A 21,444-nucleotide genomic window follows, 5' to 3' on the forward strand; every position below is an offset into this window, starting at 1 on the left:
CCTTCCCTCAACCAATAAAGTGTTTATTTCTGCTTCTCTTCATTAATAAGTTAGAAATTAGGACGGTAATTTCCTTTGTACAAACTCCATCCTATTTTCTGGATTATAACACTAAGTAGACACTGATGGGCAGCACCCTCAGACAGGATGACCCAAGAATGCAGCATGTCTTTGAGCTACCCAGAGAAGTCCTGCCTTCTTTAAAGCTCATGGGAAGGCTTTTTACAGTCTCTTCATTCTCATGTTTGTGGAGTAGTCATTTATCCATTCATTCCCAGAGTGGCAGAGAGCCATGCTATACAGACTGCTTAGCAGTCCACAATTAGCTTGTGCAAGAAAGGCATTCTAACTAGCCACTGCTGCCATCTGCTGGTCTTGCTGTGAATAGTTAGATTTCAGAAAAAGCAGGGCACAAGGGCCTGTCAGGATGATACAGAATGCAAGCATCATCATTAAGTAGTATCAGAGACCCTGTATTTGCTTGAAAAGGAAGATATCCCACAGCACAGCAGCAAGTCCAGGACCAGCAGTGATTTGGGAAGCTGATCGTGTCGCTTGGTGAGTGGTGGGCTATGAACCAGCAGCAGGTGGCGGTGGCCCACAGCACCACTGACAGGAAGCCTGGCAAGACTGCCTCGGGATACAGCTTCAAGTTGACTACCAAGGCCGCCAACCAAATGGCAGCACAGAACACTCACTGAAGGAACATCCCATCACCAGTGTCATTTTTTAAGTGGTACAAGGTTGGAGCCAAATAAGAATTGCTACAGCAGAGGAGAGGTAGCCTGTAGTGAAGTTTGTTCCGCTATTGCTCTTGGTTGCAGGGGTGGCAGACAGCGAACTCCCTCACTTTCGGTATTCTCTTAGTTTTCCCAAGGAGTGGCAGTCCTCGGACCCAGGCAACCTGGTGAGTACTCACTGATCTGGTGGCGGAGACCAGCCCAGCTCTTCCTAGGATCCCCTAGACTATTAATAATTAAGTGTCTGCCTCATGTTTCTTACGACCTTGAGCACCAAGCTTTGCCTTTGCCTTCACTGCTCCTCTCAATAGGTGTGTTGGTTCTAGTCAGTGTAACTTTCCAACACTTAAAAATTTCCAGAAAAGTGACAGATGGTTTATAACTAAATTATATAAGATCACATTCTTAGAAGTTGATCATATACCTTAAACATTTCTTATCTCTTAAAGATTTTATATAAATTACATTTTGGGACTTTGTTGGAAGTGAGTTGGAAAGATTTAGCCTGTGGTTCCAAATAGATGTGTGCCTCTCACTTTGAGAATCATCTTGGGAGAAAGGTATTCCATCTAACAGGCAAAAAAAACTGCGACTAGCTTGTACTCAAGGAAGTCAAGGTGCAGCTATAACCTGGTGGGTCTCTGGATCAGACCTGAACTCTAATCACCAATTTACTATAGGGCTAGAGGCTCTACTAAACTACATCAGGACGTTTTTTGTTTGCTGTGGTTTGTTCTTATTATTATTTTGACATTTTCCAAAAATGTCACCTTGTTTAACTTAGTTTTATGAAGCATCTTCAAATTTTGTGTTCCTAGCTCTATTCTCCTGGCCAAGGCCTCAGACAGCAGCGCTGATTTCCAGCTTTTGTCAGCAGAGGGCAGCCAAGACACTTGTCAGGGGCACCTCCACTTTGTGAAGGTAAAAGTTCCCAGGGTGACAGTAACTGGGGTGGAGACTGGAAGGAGCACTGGAGTAGAAATAGTCAAAGGGGGAGATTCACGGTCTACCATAGAGAGAACGGGGAGACCTTCCCAGCACCTTCACAGTTTTCAGGGCTCAGTCCCACCTGGGGGAAGCCCAAGGTGTGGGGTCCTTAAAGAAGCAGGAGTCGAAGCTGGGTGGTGGTGGCACACACCTTTAATCCTAGCACTCGGGAGGCAGAACCAGGCGGATCTCTGTGAGTTCGAGGCCAGCCTGGGCTACAGAGTGAGTTCCAGAGAAGAAGGGAAGGAAGGAAGGAAGGAAGGAAGGAAGGAAGGAAGGAAGGAAGGAAGGAAGGAAGGAAGGAAGGAAGGAAGGAAGGAAGGAAGGAAGAAGAAAACCAACCTAAGCACTCGGGAGGCAGAACCAGGCGGATCTCTGTGAGTTCGAGGCCAGCCTGGGCTACAGAGTGAGTTCCAGAGAAGAAGGGAAGGAAGGAAGGAAGGAAGGAAGGAAGGAAGGAAGGAAGGAAGGAAGGAAGGAAGGAAGGAAGGAAGGAAGGAAGGAAGGAAGGAAGGAAGGAAGGAAGGAAGGAAGGAAGGAAGGAAGAAGAAAACCAACCTAAACACTGTTCTAGGTCAAGGGGGCTGTAGGCCAGATACCCCTTCTGAGTTGAGCATCTCATTTTATAATTGTTAAGGCTCACTTGTATCATTTGTTACCTCCATGAGCTCCCCTACTGGGGTCTGTCCTGATTGTGTGTGGACTCCATTCTCTCGGCAGCACAGCTGGCCTGTTCCCTAAGGTTCTATCTAGGAGCCCACAGGGGACCAAATGAAAAGAGACTTCTGTGTTGTGTTCCCTCAGACTCCTGTGTTCTTGTGTTAATATCTATCTTCCTCCTACCATGAAGAAACATTGAGAAGATGACTGTTAGAAACTAGACAGAGGCCCTCCCCAGAATCCAGATGTGGGGCTGCTTCTGGCTTCCACAATGTAAGAAACAGTATCTGTCTGTACCTCCATATTTTGTTGTTGCAGATAGAGCTGACCAAGAATCAAAGCCTGTCAGTCATCCATGAAAAGCTATTCCTAAAAGAAATAACAATGGGAGGCTGGAAAGATGGCTCAGTAAGAGCACGGGCTGCTCTTGCAGAGGATCCAGGTTCAACTCCCAGCACCTACAGGGTGGCTCACAACCCTCTGTAACTCCACTTCCAGAGGATCTAAAGTCTTCTGACCTCTGGCATTGCACGCATGTGGTACACATGTATATAGGCAAACATCCATCCACATGTAATTTTAATTTTAAAGAAAACAAGAATTTCTACTGACTCTTCTTTTTCTCCAATTCTTTTATTGAAGGAAAATACACCTAATAAAGTTTAACTTTTTTCCTTATATTTTAGACTTTTTGAGACAAGGTCTCCCACTGTAGCCCAGGTTGGTCTTGGAATTCATGTAGCACAGGCTGTTCTAGAACCTGCAACCTCTCCTAACTCAGCCTTCCTAGTGCTGGAATTGTAGGCATCAACTACCCTGCATTGGTGTTTCCTGCTTTCTGATATATAGTCATATTAAATCCATTGATAATGCTATGTTTCTGTCTCTGCCATGCATTCCCATATACTTCATCTTGTAAAACTATTCCTGGAACAATAAGTTCTGGCAGCTCCTCTCTGAATTTGACAACTGACTCTGTCTCTCATTTTGACCATTTATAAGTATCTCATAAAAAAGAAGAAATCATACTGTTTGTCCGTTTATGTATGTTTTATTATTCTGATGTCCTCAGAGTTACCCATATAATATATCTCAGAATTCCCTTTTTAACAAGTAATATACTGCGTGTGTGTCCACCACACTTTATTTATGGATTTATCCATCTGTGGATGTTTGGAATGCTACCATGTTTCAGCTAGTGTAAATAATGCAGTTGTAACTGTGGATATGCATATATTTCGAGTCCAGGTTTTCAGTCATTTGGAGGATATACCCAAATACGCTGCAGGATTGTATAAAAATTCTGTTTTTCAATTTTTTGAGGAACCAACATACTGTTTTCTGCAATGGCTGTTATTGTTGGGGACAGTCATATATGTCACACGGTAGTCAATTTATAGGTAAATTCCACTTTTCATTCCCTCTGTTCCATACATTAGTGCTGGCAGTGTTTGAAAGCCCCTTGCTGGTTGTGTACTGTCTTCAAAACCCTTCTGTTTTCTAACCATTGCAGCACATGGTGTTTTAGGTCTGTAAATGTTTATGCTTGCTCTGTCTCCTTTCTATACTGACCCTTTAAAATACATAGTACCCGTTGTGTTCTGTCTTTTGATTGAAAGCCTCTGTTGGTACAGCCGTTTTTGCTCTCTTCTGGTTACACTCTGCCTGGAATGTGTGTTTGATGCCAGTGTTCTGCTGGTCTGGTGCTCCTACTTCTCCCAGAACCCCCTCTTAACAATGACATTGGAGAGAGAGTTGGCATTAGCTATTACACATAATTAATTATTGCATGAAGAAGGTGGTGTCAGCGTACTCTTTCTTTCTAACAGCAAATACTTTTAAACATTTATTCACCTGTCCTGTGAAAGAAGTTCGGAGTTGAACAGGACTTTCAGGTGTCTACAGTGCTCTCATTCTACACTTTTTTATTTGTTTTTTGTTTTTGTTTTTCTGTGTAGCCCTGGCTGTCCTGGAACTCACTCTATAGACCAGGCGAGACTCAAACTCAGATTCGCCTGCCTTTGCCTCCTGAGTGCTGGGATTAAAGGTGTGTGCCACCACAGCCCAGCTAAGGCAAATACTTTTAATCCTAGCATTCCAGAAGCAGAGGCAGGAGGATCTCTGAGTGTGAAGCCAGCCTGGGCTACATAGAAGACCCTGTGTCTCACAAAGTTTAAAAAAAAGAAAGAAAGACAGAAAAGAAAAGTTTTTTAAATACCTAAACCTCAGTCATAGTCTTAGCCAAGCGTAAGAATCCCCTGGCAGCACCTCTTAAGAATGCAGTCTTCCTGGATTTGATGAATTACTAGATCTGTGGGGCGGGAGGTAGGAGTCTCTGAAAATTCCTCCAAGGGACTGATAATGCCTAGCAAGGTTTATCAGTGGTGAATAGATTCGAAAAGTACAGAGGTCCCCAGCTTCTCTGAAGTCAGGGAATGGGAGTGTGGGCCTGCTACAATCTCAGACTGGGAAAGGTACAGAGAAGAGACGGCTAGCATTTTGGATCTTAAATGGATCCTTGGAGGCTGGATGTGAGGGCAGTGCTACCCAGTGAGCTTGTCCCTTTACAGATTGTTATCCCTGTACAAAATCCACTCCAGATAATTGGAGACCCAAAGTTCAAACATAAAACTACACAACAGCTATCAGAAAACATATAGAAGCACTTTACGGTATCAGTACAGACATTAATTTTTGTACAGGACTCCAAGGCACAAGAAATAACAGCAAAGGCTGACAAACAGCATTACATCAAACTAGAAAGCACAGCAAAGGGAAAAACCACCACAATGAAACAAATGCCCTGCAGAATAGAAGAAAATATTTGTCAGTGTTTATTTGGGCAGAAGTTGTGATGGTTGGTTTAATGGCAACTTGCAGAAAATGAGAATCACCTGAGTAGGGAGCTTCACTGTGGAATTGTCTTAAATGCCTTAATAGGTAGGGAATGACCCACCCCAAAGCTGGCTGGCACCTTTGGTAGCCATCCGGATTTAAAAAAAAAAAAGGATTCCTTTGCTGATAGCAAATCCAGTGTTCCCAGGTTTCTGACACTGGATGGGGACTCCTGAAGCATGCAGCCCCATGCACTGAGTTCTCAGCCTCTCCAGTGAGACAGCCACTGAGAGATGGCTCTGAGTGCTCAACACTCAGCATCAGGACCCAACAACTGCCAGGCACTCGGCCGCTCAGGTGTGACTGAGCTGTTATTATTTCAAAGAAGCTGATTTAATAAATTTTAATATGTATGTTTTATGTGTATACGTATTTTTAGCCTATTATTTCTGGTCCTCTACAGATCCTTAGCTAATACAGAAGTTTAATATCCATAATGGATAAGGAACTTGCAAATTTCAACAAGTCTGATAGGTTGTTTTAAGATGGACAAATGAACTGTATAGATATTTTTAAGAAATTTAAATTCCCAACAAATACATGAAAAAAGTCAAAATCTTCAGGCTTCAGAGAAATGCAAATTAAAACTACAAATAAGTGTGTTATTACCCATAAAGTGAGAAATCTGTCCTTTGCAGTAAAACGGATAGAACCACATGTCTTTGTCAAAGAAAATGGGGACAAAAGGGGCAAGGACTACATGTTTTCTTTCACAAGAGGCTAAAAGTTGTTGCCTTGAAAGTAGTAATTCGCAGGTATTGGTACGGGTGCTGGGGGGCGGGGGGTAGAGAGGAAGGAGAAGGGCTTATTTGACCAATGCAGTCTGCATGGAAATGTCTTAACACTGTGCACACTCATATATACAATTAATGTATTAAATTGTTTCAAAAGCTATTAAATGCCTCTCAAGATGTCTACCACATATCTCTGATAATTGGGTTTTAAGATAAAAGTCTATAAGGACCAAGGACTTTGCAGCATGATTTCACTACCTTCACCCTCTATTAGTATCCCTGATCCTTGAACTAAATGTTATATATTGAAATTCTATGCCTCCTGCATAAAACTGAAAACTGAACCATACTTTATTATTTAAACATTAACTGTTTCTCTCCTCCATTACATACTCAGGCAGGTTTGAACTCAAAACCATTCTTGTACCACTGACAGTTGACATTAAGTTTACTTTTTAAACATTTATTTTTAAGCATATATACATGTGTGCCCATGTGTGGCTATATGCCCATATGTGGCTATGGCTGAGTGCAAGTGTCCCAGGAGACACCAGGTCTGGAGTTCACATCTGGCTGTTAGCTAGTGATTGAACTCTGGTCCTCTACAAGGGCAGATGTGCTCTCAACCACTGAGCCATCTCTCCAGCCTGGCAAAGAAGTTTTTGATAGCAAGTTATACCCTGCTGGAAGAGGTTTTCTTGAACTGAAAACAAGGACACAATCTTATCTCTGCACCTAAACATGTTTATACTTAGGAAGAACTTCTCTCAACTTTGGAATCATTTTTGGGAAAATGTTATTTGTTGTTGTAAGAAATGTTACATCTTTGATTTCCAGTCACAAGTCTCTTATTCTGATTTGATGGAGGTGGTACATCACAGCCAAGGCAACAGCAGCTGTTTTGAATTCTGTCAGTTCTGGGGATCTTCATCCCTTCTTCCACTGGTCACCTACTCTCCACCACCTTGGTAAGAGCTCTCTGAACATGACTCATGCCTGTGATCTTAAGGTGCTTCTGACTCAGCAATAACAGGTTCATTACAGATTCCAGGTACTGCTTGCTCTACTCTGGGAAGAGCTTGCTAATGGCATCCTCCCGGGCTCTAGGGAAAGCATGGCTTACTTCAAGCCCAGTGAGAGGCCAGCTTAAAGCCCTGGCAAAAGGAATGCTCCTCCTGATGTTTTTAAAGAACAGGACTGTATAACTAAGCTGCACCAATGTGTCATCCATCTTCTTGGTGAAGTCCTTGAACACTTTGACTAAGCAGGTCCAGGGTGGCGGTAGGGCCATGCTCAAGGTCAGGAAGCAGTAGGTGTCCACCATCAGCTCCTTCTAGGCCTTTTCTTGACCTCTTCCAGGCAGCACAGGAAGTTCTGGAAGAAGTCACACTTCGGTGACATTGGTGGATGACCTTCATCCACCAGATGCAGCCCTTTCTGAGTGTGACAGTGTAGTACTCCTGTATTTAAAAGAAAAAAAAAATATGGGTGTTTTGTCTACATATATATCTGCGTCTATATATATTTTGTCTATATATCTGTGTCCAGAGTGCATGCTTTGTGCTAGTAGAGGCTAGAAGATCCCTGGAAATGAGTTAGGGAGTTGTGGGCCACCATGTAAGTGTTGGAACTAAGCCCAGATCCTCTGTAAGAGCAGCAAGTGTTCTTAACCACTTTGTAACTACAGTATGCTATGTATGCCTACACTACCATTGTAGTCTTTAAAATGATTATACTATTTGCATTTTTGCTTGATTGTTTTTCTTCAGCATATTTTGAAGACCTCAACACCCATGAAATTCCTCAAAAAACTGTGGATTTCTTTTGATTCTTGTGGATTGATTACCTAAAGTTCAACTATACAAACACCAACTGAAACAGCTAAGTAATTTTGCGCCTTAAATTTGCTGTCTTTGTTCCCTTCTGAAGCCCCAGCTTCATATCACTCATATCAGTGATATGAGCCATCATGCCCACATATGCAGTGACAGGGATTGAACCTAGGGCTTTGCACATGCTAGGCAAACACTGAACAATTTAGCTACACCCCACCTTTTTTTTAACGTACAATCACTAAAATCATGCAATTTAACAAACTATTGCACTCGTGTACAGGATACTATCTGGTAGTCCAACGATGGCTGTCTTAGTACTGGTGAGGCTGAGAATCCAGTAACAATGGCAAACAGGGAGACAACAAAAGCCTTTCATTTGCACTGCACACAGTAGGTCTTCCTTCTCAACTTAAATCAAGAAACCCTTCCCAGGCATACCCAGGAGTAACCTAGCCTAAATAATCCCTCGAGGAGTACCAAGAGGCTTGACTCATGGATGATTCTAGATCCTGTCTAGTTGACAATATTAACCCTCACAACTGTCTTAGGTGCTTTAGCCATAGTTACAAAAACTAAACACTAAAGTATAGAGAAATACAAGCTAATGCTGCCTAAAACCTTTGCTCTTCATAACTATAGGATATAACACCACTGATTCTCAGGGACTGTAAATCCATTGTGAGTCAAGACACCAGAGATGTTAGCATGTATGTCCAGTTAAGCTCTATTCTCTGATTTTGTCAGTCCTAATGAAACATTTACATATATAAAAATATTTCAGTGTAAATACCCAAGAGATCCATCATCATGTATATACTGGTCACCATGAGCAAGGTGGTACTGGTTTTTTTTAAAAAAAAAAATTATTTTGGCCTTCAGGAGAAAATGTCTGTTCATCAATTTATATAGCAACTTTATTTATAATGGCCCAACCTGGAGACAATCCAACAGCCATTCAAAGAGCCAAACAATTAAAGAAACTGCAATACAATGCAATTAAGAGATACAAAGACAAAAATAATCTATGATACCAGCAATAATATAAATGAATCTCTAATTATGTAGAATGAAAAAATTTTTTAAGGTGTATATACCATATGGTCCTGATTGCACATCATTCTGAAAAGAAAAAAAAAACAGAAATGGAGACTGGATAAGTGGTTGCTAGGAATTACAGGGAAGCCAACAGGAGGAGACAATTGGTGTGACTATAAAGGAAGCATATAAAGAACTGTCCTATGTCCTAATAGTGTCAATATTGACATCCTGGTTCTGTAATTGGATATGACTTAGCACTCAAGGGTTTATGTGTTAGAAACTTAGCCCTTAGTGTTACAATGAGAGAAGATGGACTTTAAAATACTGGGCTTCTAGGACAGCTGTCCTGTCTTTGGAAATGCAGCCCCTGTTTTAGTGAGTCTGTCATGAGCCCTTGCAGGAGCATTATTATCAGAGAGCAAGAGTGGACCTTCTGCATGCTGTTTGGCTTCCTGCCTCACCATGAGCTCTCTCACTTGAGTGCCTGCTGTAATGCCTGCCGTTTTCTGTGGTGTGACATAACCTCTGTGGCCCCAACCAGGGGCCACCTCCACGGGACTACCTGAGCTGTCCATTCAGCCTCAAAGATTAAGCAACAGAAAACAGTCTACCACATCTGTTTATAATACTGTGCCTCCGTTTGGGAATACGTACCCCATCTGTGGCAAACCAGACGAAAGATTGCTGGAATTCCTGCATTCAATTTTGAAATTGCACTTGGATCTAAAATTGTCTAGATAAAAATTAATTTTGGAAGCTTTAAAAAAATGGAAGTTTTTCAGTTATGGCATGAACCTCAGAAATTTGATATCATAGTAGTCAGTGACCCCTGGCTACAGCAGAATCCTAAAATTCAGCAGTTGGTCTGCCATTTTGGGTCTTCAGCACCAAGAAAGAAAGAAAAAAAGTTCAAGGCTTTACTGTAAAAAGCATCTTTTTAATGTCCTGGTTTTTTATCTCCTTGGTGGGGCCTGTTTTTCTGTAAGTCATGTGCACTCATTCTCACCTTCGGCACTGGTTTCATGAGAAGTTACTCCTGTTTGTGATTTTCCATGTCCAACTTGAGCGAGTGGGTTTAACCATCAGGGAGCTATGTGCTGTGCTCCACAAGAGGTACATGTCTGTAAATCTAAGATCCGCCCTGGTTGTAAGATTTTACATTCTGCTCAGTTTAGTTGTTTTACCCATGGTGGCCACAGAGTCTTGCTGGAAAGTGGTCAGACCTCAACTGAACCTCCAAGAACTCCCTTGGGTTAAGAAACTTTTTGATGTTGCCAACATTATTTGCTGCCTTTTAGCAGCTCTTCCCAATATCTGAACATTGTTTTAGATAAGATGGGAATACCTTCCCTATAATATTCATTAATCTGAATTTTCATAAACAAAACCAAATTGGAATGACTTTTTCACCTGCCTTCACATCCATGTCTTCCATGTGTTAGGACAGCTGCTCCCTCTATCCCTCTTTGCCCCTTTGTTTCATTGCCTCACGAGAACTCACTAATGTAACCATTTATGACCTGTCTGAGGCTTCTTTGAATGATGTAGCATCTCAGAGGTTTGATTTGTGGGGTGCAGGTTAGTTTTCCAGTACAGTCTTAGGCTAACACAAAGGTAGGAAATAAGTCCATGTGCCTGGAAGATTATGGGTGATACTGCTGGGTTCACAGGGATTGTATAACAGACATCTACTAACCTGAAAAACCACATACCAACTTTAATACTTATTTTCAACTAGAGAATTCATTATCAGCATTCATATCTCTCTCTCTCTCTCTCTCTCTCTCTCTCTCTCTCTCTCTCTCTCTCTCTCTCTCTCTCTCTCTCTCTGTCCTCTATCCTCTATCCTCTTTCCATTTCTTCTGCATCATCACCAGGTTGAATGAACAACAATCTCTCCTTAAGTTGGGCATTACTCTCTGCATTTTTAAGCCTGTGCGACAATAATTCAGCACCATTTGGGGGCCACTGACCGTCTAGCTCCATGTCTGGTCCAGGCACGTATTGCTTCTTGAAAGTGACACTTTTCAAATACTTTGGTGGCTTTTCAGATATGAATACCCTTGATGGCCTGGGCAGTTTTGTGGGTACACTGAAAGTGGACTTGAAGATTTGAAAACTCTTAATTTTGTTTATTTTGCATGATTTTCAGGGTCAAGAGAGTAGTGAACCATTTTTACAAGTCACTTCAGGTCACATACAGGCAGAACAGTGGTGACCCGTTTGATTACTCTCCCTGACATGATGGTAAGGACCTATTGCTGAGGAAAACACTTACCTATGCCATCAAACATGGAGAGTTTAACGTTCCTAACCAGGAGCTTCACCCCTAGTGGATAGTGTTCATAGTACTGGAAGGTACTCTGCACACTTCCAGAGAGAAAAGGTAATCATCAAGATCACCCAGTTACCAACCTTGTGACCTGAAACAGTGAACTGCCTGAAAAACACACTGCTGCAACAGTGGCACAAAGGTTATGGGAGTAACCAACCATCTCTGCTTGGCTTTAAGGCCCATTTTGTGAGATGAAGTCCATCCCTGGCATTGCTAAAATAGCCAAGAATCTGAGACTGGATAAGCCATGGACCTAGGGGAAAATCAATTGCTATTATTCTCCTAAAGGATCATTGTAGTTGGAAGTTTTCCTGTGTCCCACCTGGTCCGCAGCCACTCATACTCAAATAAACACACAGAGGCTTATATTATTTTTTAACTATATGGCCTAATGGCTCAGGTTTCTCACTAGCTAGCTAGCTCTTGCATCTTAAATTAACCCACAACTATTGATCTATGTATCAGCACATGTTCTGTGGCTTTACCTGCGTCTCATTACATATTGCTCCTTGGACAGCTAGCTGGTGTCTCTCCCTGTCTTCTTCCTATCTCTCTTTGAATTTCCTGACTGCCTCTAAGCTGCCTTGCCATAGGCCAAATGGCTTTATTTATCAACCAATCAGAGAAATACATTTGTAGCAAACAGAAAGACATCCCCCCCCATCAGATCATAACAGTATAATTATTCCTAATGATACACACTATACCAATAGGTCAGTTCCTCTGTCAGCCATCATCAGAAAAGCTCCTTTTCACAGTAGATGGGAACTAACACAGGGGCCCACAACTGAACAATGTGCAAAGAGTTAGACACTTTGGAACACTCAATCTTAAATGGTAAACAGGACTGATGTACAATGAATTCACAAAGACTGTAACAACATACACAAGGCCCGCACAGATTCAAGCTAGTTGGGGTCCCAACACTGAAAGGGAGAAGTGGATATGGGTTCTGTGCTAGCTAATTTTATAACTTTTTACAAGCTAGAGTCATCTCAGAGGAGGAAACCCCCATTGAGAAAATGCCTCTATAATACTAGGCTGTACACAAGTCTTTAGAGTATTGTCTTAATTAGTGATTGATGGGGGAGGGCCCAATTATAAATGGTGCTATCCCTGGCCTGGTGGTCCTGGGTTCTATAAGAAAGACGCACACCTCCATGGCCTCTGCATCAGTTCCTGCCTTCAGGTCCCTGCCTTGTCTAAGATCCTGCTCTGGCTTCCTTCGATGATGGACTACAATGTGGAAGTATAAGCCAAATAAACACTTTCCTCTCCAACTTGCTCTTTGGTCACAGTGTTTCATCACAGCAATATTAACCCAAACTAAGACAGGCCTCCACCTGTAACAACAAAGCTATCATCAACTGATACCCACTGGCAAAGGAAAACTTTGTTTTCTACAGTAGAGTATCATGGGATGTAATAACCATACTTCAGGGAAGGCCCTATGCCCAGGAGTAGTTGGCTAGCACAAAACAAACTTATTGATGTTTTTGCAGACACTTTTACTCATTTTGCTTTATTTGGGAATTTTCTTTTTCTGATTGATCTTTTCCTGGTGTATTTTGTTTCCTTTTTATTGTTTGTTGTTGTTGTTGTTGGGAGGGTATGTTTCTTGGGGTTTTTTTGTGTGTTTGTTTTTAAAACAGACTGGGAAAGAATATAAAGTTAGGGAAGTGGGGAGGATCTGAGAGAAATTGGAGGACGTGAAAACATGATCAAAATATATTGTGTGAAAATTTTTCAATTAAAAACAAAGTGGAAAAATAGAAAGAAAACTCTCCCAGTCATTATAAAAAAGAAAAGAAAGCCGGGCGTTGGTGGCGCACGCCTTTAATCCCAGCACTCGGGAGGCAGAGCCAGGCGGATCTCTTGTGAGTTCGAGGCCAGCCTGGTCTCCAGGAAAGGCGCAAAGCTACACAGAGAAACCCTGTCTCGAAAAACCAAAAAAAAAAAAAAAGAAAAGAAAAAAAAAAAAGAAAAGAAAAAAAATGAAAGAGTATTCTTAAAAATCATAGCATGAATATTTTACAGTTTAAGTTTTTCTCACTTTTTTTTTTGTTTGTTTGATTGTTTGTTTTTAAGAAAGGGTTTCTCTGTGTGACAGTCCTGGCTGTCCTAGAGCTTGCTTTGTAGACCAGGCTGGCTTTGAACTCACAGAGATCCAACTGCCTCTGCTTCTTGAGTACTCAACTTAAAGGTGTGCTCCACCACTGCCCAGCTCTCATTTTTTTTATTATAATTTTTTGGAACAAATGGAACAATGGCACTTTACCCTTCAAAGGTGCTTTACCAGTGTACATAATTTAATTCTTTACTATGATAAAATGATAACAGATAATGCAAACCAGTGCTCTCATATTATCCCCTTTTATATAATAAAATTGATGGACAACCCTGAAATATCTTCTTGCTTAGACATTTCCTGGTTTTAGCTGTTGCTTCTCTAATTAACACTCACATTGTATTTATTTTTGAGAAATATGTGGTCACCACTCTTATTATTTCCTCCTCTCCAACCTTCTTATTGGTCCAAACAGTATTCTTGAGTCATATATTAAATTCTCTTAAATACAGATTACTCTCCTATGGTCACTCACATCAACTGCTGATATCTACCCTTGATCCTAGGAAGGAGTTTGTTCCTTCCATGCAGACAGTAATGCTTTGGGAAATGAATGTGCTTCCTAAAGTTAATGAGCAGAAGGGTTTTACAGTCTGAAATGATGATAGGAACAACAAACAAGGTTTTTCCATCAAGCAAGGTGTCCTGACCTATGGCAGAAGCTACCTGCTATTGAGTAAGGGGCATTCTTGTTACAGGCCAAAGAGAACTGGAAAGATGTACAAATCTGTTCAGGATGTATTGTGGATGTCAATCTGACTGTTCTCAACTTGATTAGTAGCAGTAGTAGTAGTAGAAGAAGAAGAAGGAAGAGGAGGAGGAGGAGGAAGGAGAAGGAGAAGGTGACTTGTAAGCTCTTTTCATTTAAAAATCAACTCTGTTTTATTTTCCATAAATATTTAAATAAATAAGTCTAAATTTTATTGCAAGATACTTGATTGTTATACATGTCCAAGCCATGTTTTGTCAGCCCAGCTTTAAACTAAATACAGCAAATATATATAATATTAGTTTATGCATGGTCACTGTTCTTGCATTCTCAGTTTAAATTCCATGTGAAATAAGCATCATAACATAATGAAATTGGTCAATAACTCTATAGTTCAAGTAAAAATGTATATTTATGTCAATATTATATATTTATATATAATGGTACCTGTATGTGCATAAAAATTGTATAATATTGATAAGAAATTCAAGGAATTATTTCTTCCAGAGCAATACTTGGGCATTTAAGAAATTTAGATTGCTCTTTTCTTTTATGTTTCCTCCCTTTTCATACCTATTTATTGAGATTATTTCTTGAAGATTCAATCTATGAGATAATTCCTGAAGGACATGCTTTGGTATGCATTTTTGACATTAGAATATGTTGTCCCTTGGATGCTCATCCTGAGAATGTGATAAATGGTGTCTCTATTGAATTGTACAGAGGGAGCTGGTATTCTGTTCTGTCTGTATAATGCTACCTGTATGGATGTTTTCAGGGCTGACCATTTGTCAATGGACAACCACTTGATGTACTCTTCCCCGAGGGAGGGGCACATCTCCCATCCTCAGCTTTTCTCTATTGCCTGTAGTTCTTCCTGTAGGGTTGAGGCCTTGTGCTTCTCTCTGTCAGGTTTGTCATGTTCTTCGGTGTCATCCTTGTTTAGCTCATATTTGGGTAGTCATGATGGTAAGACTTTATGGGTGTTGCTTCAAATGTTACTTAAAGACACAATCTCACAGGAAACTCCCAGGTCCTCTGGCCCTTCAATTCCCTCTTCCACAATGTTCCCTGGACCTTAGGTGCAGGAGTGTTTTGTAATGTATCCATTAAGATGGGGCTCTGCAGAGAATCATGGAGTTGACCTGGTCTAGCTGCTTTCAGAACCATGCATCATAGATTTTTCATGGCTTAGATTCCATGGCTCATGAGGCACTGTGTGTCTTTCAGTTCCTGGGAAACCAAGGCACTCCCTCAGGTAGTGAAGCATTCCATCTGCTCTGTGTTTTTTTGTGTCCCTAGAAGTCAATGAAGCATATAGAAACTTGGCTGTCAATTGGTCTTAGGCATTAATCTTGTGTACCCTGTATTGCTTGCAAATGTCATAATATCCTGGCAACTACCATTGTATTGATCCTGGCAACCGCCATTATATTCTGTTTCAGGTAAGGGTATAAAAAGTCTGGTTGCTTGGAATAAACTTGTCACAGCCTCAGTCTTGCTGTGGCCCTTCCAATCTGTGCCTGGTTTTCATCTCTCACCAGCTATATCAGGTAACCTTGACCTGTTAAGTAAGTGCTGGCACTTACAGGGCTCTACATTTCTGCATTCTGATTGGTTGTAGTTTTCTGTAGTGGTCTCCATCTGTTGCAAAGAGAAATTTCCTCGATGATGGCTTAAGTCTGCATTTATCTGTGGGTATCAGGACAAATGTCTATAGATTATTGATAAAGATTGTGCTTATTTGGTAAATTAGTGGTTATATATTCTCTTCTAATAACTATGACTTCACAAGCACTGAGTGGTTAGCTACGTTTCCAGTACCAGACACAATCTCCCTCTTGTTGATTAGGTATTAAGTCCAATTAGAAAGCCATTGGTTACCACCAAGATGTGTGTGCCACTACTGCATTCTTAGGGTGATTGTACCATGCTGGTTGTTGATGTCTATAGGCACCATAGCTGGGTAGGACTATTGGTTGCATCCCTCCTTTAGAAGTTTGCATGACCCCTTCTGGTACCATGAAAACTAGTCCTCAGGAAGAGACCATTCAGGTCATGTCCAGCTCACAGGTATCTGAGCCCTGTTCTGAAGTAGATGGTGTCTTCAAAAATAAAGACTCACTTCTACCTCTGGGGGGCAACAGCAATAGGCTATATGTTTTAGGAGTCTCTTGGACAACCCTGGCCAACAACTCAAAAGAGGGCTTCTCATATCTGGTATTGGGGTTTTGTTAAATGGTCTTTGGCTCTTGGAGGGAGCACCATCAACCAAAATAAGAAAAGTTCATTAAAACTATATGTTTATACACAGAGTTACACATAGTAGAGGTTTTTTTTTAAATAGCTAATAGTATAATTCCTTATCACTTTTTCAGACATCCTTATTGTTATTTTACCAACCTCTCTCCTTCTATACTCACCTTCCTCCCCTTCCCTAAAGAGCCTTCCCTTTTCCCATTTCCCTGACCAGACTTGTACCCTATTATTTCTCTCTGCTGCTCCCCCAACCCTCTATCCTGGAAGTATTTCTGTTTACTTTCTTGGTCTCTGGAGTTACTACAGGCTATGTATGTACTCATATCTAACAATTTGGAGCTAAGAGCCTCCAATAAGAACATTCAGCTTGTTTTTCTGGGTTTGGGTTACCTCACTCAATATGATTTTTTTCTAGTTTCATCCGTTTACCTACAATGTTTCTGATTTTGTTTTTTTTAACATCTAAATATTATTACATAGTATACATATATCAGATTCATTGATTGTAGGACAATTAGTTTTGGGTTTTTTGTTTGTTTTGTTTCCTGTTTTGTTTTGTTGTTTTTTCAATTCCCTAGCTATTGTGATTAGAGCAGCAATGACCATGGCTGAACAAATATCTGTGGAGTGGAGTGTTGAGTCCTTTAGGTATATGCCAGGGAATGGTATAGCTGAGTCCTATGGTAGATTTATTTATAGCTTTTTGAGAATTTTCCACACTGATTTCCATACTGGCTACACAGCTTGCAATCCCAGCAACAGTGAATGAGGAGTCATTATATTTCCCCCACCCCCACCCCACTTCCCTGCAGAATTTGTTGTTGATTGTTCCATTGATCTTTGCTAGTGTACCTGGGTTAAGATAAAATCTGAAAGTTTTTATTAGCATTTTTCTAATTGCTAAGAGTGATGAACATTTGTTGAGATATTTATTAGCCTTTTTTTTCTCATTTTGGAGAGTTCTATTTAGGTCTCAAGCCTTTTTTTTTTTCTTTTTCTTTTCTTTTTTTTTTTTTTTTGAATGGGTCATTTGTTTGTTAGGCTGGTTTTTTTTTTTCTCTTTGATTTTTTGAGTTCTTTGTATATTCTGGATAATAATCCTCTATCACATGTATAAGTAGCAAAGATTTTCTCCCATCCTTCTTTGTGGGTTTCCTTTTCACCTGAGTGATTGTTTATTTATCTGTGCAGAAGTTTTTTAGTTTCATGAAGCCTCACTTGCCAATTGTTGGCCTTAACTCTTAGGCAATAGAATTCTATTCAGAGAGTACTCTCCTACACCTATATCATATAGGGTACTTATTATGTTTTCTTTTAGCAGTTTCAGTATTTCGTATTTAGGTCTTTGATCTATTGATTTGGAGTTACCTTTGTCCAAAGTGATAGATATGATATAATTTCATTATTGCTGCATGTGGATATCGAATTTTCGTAGCATCATGTGTTGAAGATGCTTCTCCCCACTGGCTTGTTTTTGGCATCTTTGTCAAATATTAAGTTGCTAAATTTAGTACACACTTATGTTTGGGTCTTTAATTGTTGTTCCATTGGTCTACATGTCTGTTTTTGTGCTGGGACCATATTGTTTTTATAACTATGGCTTGTAACATGAATTTCTAAACAGTCTTATTAATTAAAAACCCAGATTCCGGTATTGAGGTTAATGTTGAAAGATCAGAGAAGCAGAACAAGCCACAGCTAACCTCACCTCGACAACTCCTCATTGGATCCTGTTTCCACGAATCTTCAGACTGAAAGCTTCTGAGTCCTCACCCAAATGGATATCAGCTGAACTGCTGCTAAAAGCCTAAAAGCTTTAAAGTCCTCTAGTTCCTGGTCCTCATGCCTTATATACCTTTCTGCTTCCTGCTGTCACTTTCTGGGATTAAAGGCATGTATCTTTCCCAAGCAAGACATGAGATCTCAAGTTCTGGGATTAAAAGTGTGTTTCACCATGCTTGGCTGTTTCCAGTGTAGCCTTGAACTCACAGAGATCTCTAACTCCCAAGTGATAGGATTAAAGGTGTGTGCCATCATTTTTTGGCCTCTATGTCTAATTTAGTGGCTGTTCTGTTCTCTACCCTCAGATAAGTTTTACTAGGGTACACAATTTATTGGGGACACAATATATCACCACAATGGCTCTGTAATATATCTTAAGATCTGGAATTGTAATCTCTTCAGCATTGTCCTTTTTTGGTCAGGATTGTTTTGGCAACCTGTGGTCTATTGTGGTTCCATATGAATTTTAGGATGGTTTTTTCTATATCCACAAAGAAGGATATAGGAATTTTCATTGGGGTTGCACTGAATCTGTAAATGGTTTTTGGTAGAATTGCCATTTTCACAATGTTGGTTCTACCAATCCATGAGCATGGGATGTCTTTCCATCTTCTTGTGACTTTCTCATCTCTTACTTCACAGGTTTGAAATTTTTATTGTAGAGATCTTTAACATCCGTGTTTAGGTTTATTCCTAGATATTTTTCTTTCCTTTGAGGCTATTATGAATGGGTGTGCGTTTATAATCTCCTTTTCTATATGTTTGTTGTTGGTGTATTAAACGCTATTGATAACCTTGTGCAAGTTTATTGCTGAATTTGTTTATGACTTCTAGAAGTTTTCTGGTAGAATTCTTAGAGTTTCTAATGTATAGTATCATATCATCTGCAAATAGGGATAGTCTGACTAATTTTTTTATCTATTTTTATCCCTTTGATTTTCATCTTTTGCCTTATTATTCCAGCTAGTACTTTGAGCAAAATGTTGAAAAAGAATGAGGTTCCTGTCTTGTTTCTGGCATCACTGAGATTGCTTCAGGCTTTTCTCCATTTAGAATAATGTCAGCTGTGTGTTTCCCATATATGGCTCTCACGAGGTTGAGGCATGTTCCCTCTGGCCCTGCATTCTCTAGGACTTGTACCATGGAGGCTTGCTGGATTTTGTCAGTCTTTTCCACCACTCCACAGAGCACTCTCTTCCCAGTTTGCTGACTCCTGGGGACAAAATACTCCCGTGACTATCTATTTTATGCCCTCTCCTATACCCCCAGGGTGTTCAATTTGATCTTTTCCTTGTGGCAGTTGAAGGTGTGCACAGGCTACCCTGTAGACACCAAGATGAGGGTAAGGAGGTTCTACTGGCCAAATCTATGAGTGCCCCACAACGACCACGAGGGGCTGAGACCTCCCACCAGGTCAGGCACTCCTCCAAGACTATGTCTGGCATAGAGGCAGTACTATGGGCCCACTGAGTTCAGTTCAATTTGCCCTGTAGGTGGGTGGTCGCCAAGCCAGTGGCTGCCCCATTAAACAGACTGTGCTGGGCTCCACCCTAGCTCCAGGGCATGCTGAGCCCCATGTTTAAGAGCCCACTCTTCGGAGAATAATTCAGAGCAGGACCTGGCACTGTAGCCATCTTTGTGCAGCTGGTACTACCCTGCAGGCTCCGTTTGCCCCTGTTGGGGCTTCAGCTCAGGTAATAGGTCTTGAATAACAGTCTCTGTTTGCTCTCCAGGCCTCAGGGTCTCCAGCTCCAGGACTCACCATGCCCTCTGTTATTTCCTCCAGGACTAGTTGTGGGGGTAATTCATTTCCCATGCCCAGGGTGCAGAGGATGCAGCCCTAGCTTGAAGCTGAGGCTTATCCCCTAGAGTGGGGGAATCAAAATGGCTTCAGGGTATTTTAAGGGAAGTCCCCCCCCCACCCCCATCTCCCAAGCCCCTAGTTCTTTCTCCAACTTCCTCTACCTTCTTCTCTATGACACTTCAGTCAATGTGGCCTATGGATGCCATTGTCATCTTCAGAGCACCAAGATCCCCCAACAAACACACACGTCCTGAACCTAAGAGATACCTTTTGTGTTCACTGAGCAGAGGCACTTCTGCTCAGCAGGGGCTGCATGGCCTTCCCTGTGCCACGTTGGTCACTATAGGCCCTTCCTGGGATCAGACCCCTGAACTCAGTGTCCACTGGGCTCCCTTTACCAGGACACTGAGGTCTTGCCACACCTACTGCTCAGCTTCTATGCAGGGGCCTCAGATCCGCACCCTCTCAGGCCCTCTTTCTTCTCCTATCCTTGCCTCCCTGCGTCCATTCCTTTGTTTAAATCTCAAGGCATGCCTACCTGTGCCAGGCCAGGCCCTATGCTCTTACTTTGGATGCCATTTGAGTACATAAATCCTGTAGCCTTCTTCTCTACTCTGCCAAGACCACCTTACACACCCTGTCACTTATCTCTTCATCTGCAGACCTCTTTCTCAAGGCCATGGAGAACATCTGGGCCAGAGATAGCTGGTTACCAGTCTGAGTTTGCTCAAAGAGCCCTCCAAAGTGAAGAGCTTTCTGGCTAGTGATTCACAGCAGGAGACATATCCATGCAGAGAAAGTTGGGTTACACCTTACCCATCACAACGCAGTTCTCCTACAGCAAGACAAAAAGCCAAGAATAGCACTCTGAGGACAAAGGCCATGACTATGACCAAGGTGTGGCATGCTGAGGATCAGGGAACTAGACAGGGTCCTTTCTGTCCAGCCACCTTCAGCTCCCCACTGAGGAGAAACTAGATCTGGCTCCCTAGTCAGACTCACTTAGGTGTGGACAACAAGGTTCAGACTCAGCCCAAGGAATCTGCCCCAGACTTAACACTAATACTAATCTACCTCACTGAGCCTGTTAAGACAAACTTAGGGTTTCTATTGCTGTGAAGAGACACCATGATCACAGCAACTCTTATAAGGAAAACATTTAATTGCAGGGGAGGGGCTTGCTCACAGTTTAGAGGTGCGGTCCATTATTGTCATGGTAGGACATGTGATGTGCAGGCAGATATGGTGCTGGTGAAGTACCTCAGAGTCCTACAACCTGCAGGCAACAGGAAGTGGCCTGAGACACTGAGCATATACGAAACCTCAAAGCCCACCTCCACAGTGACACACTTCCTCCAATAAGACCACACCTACTCCAACAAGGCCACACCTACTCCAACAAGGCCACACCTACTCCAAAAAGGCCACGCCTCCTAATAGTGCCGCTCCCTTTGGGGTCCATTTTCTTTCAGACCTCCTAGAGTCCATTAGGTTTCTGTAGCCCTTTTCTCACTACCTTTCCCCACCCATCCTACTCA

The sequence above is a fragment of the Peromyscus maniculatus genome, chromosome 3 (assembly GCF_049852395.1).
Source record: "Peromyscus maniculatus bairdii isolate BWxNUB_F1_BW_parent chromosome 3, HU_Pman_BW_mat_3.1, whole genome shotgun sequence".
Taxonomy (NCBI): domain Eukaryota; kingdom Metazoa; phylum Chordata; class Mammalia; order Rodentia; family Cricetidae; genus Peromyscus; species Peromyscus maniculatus.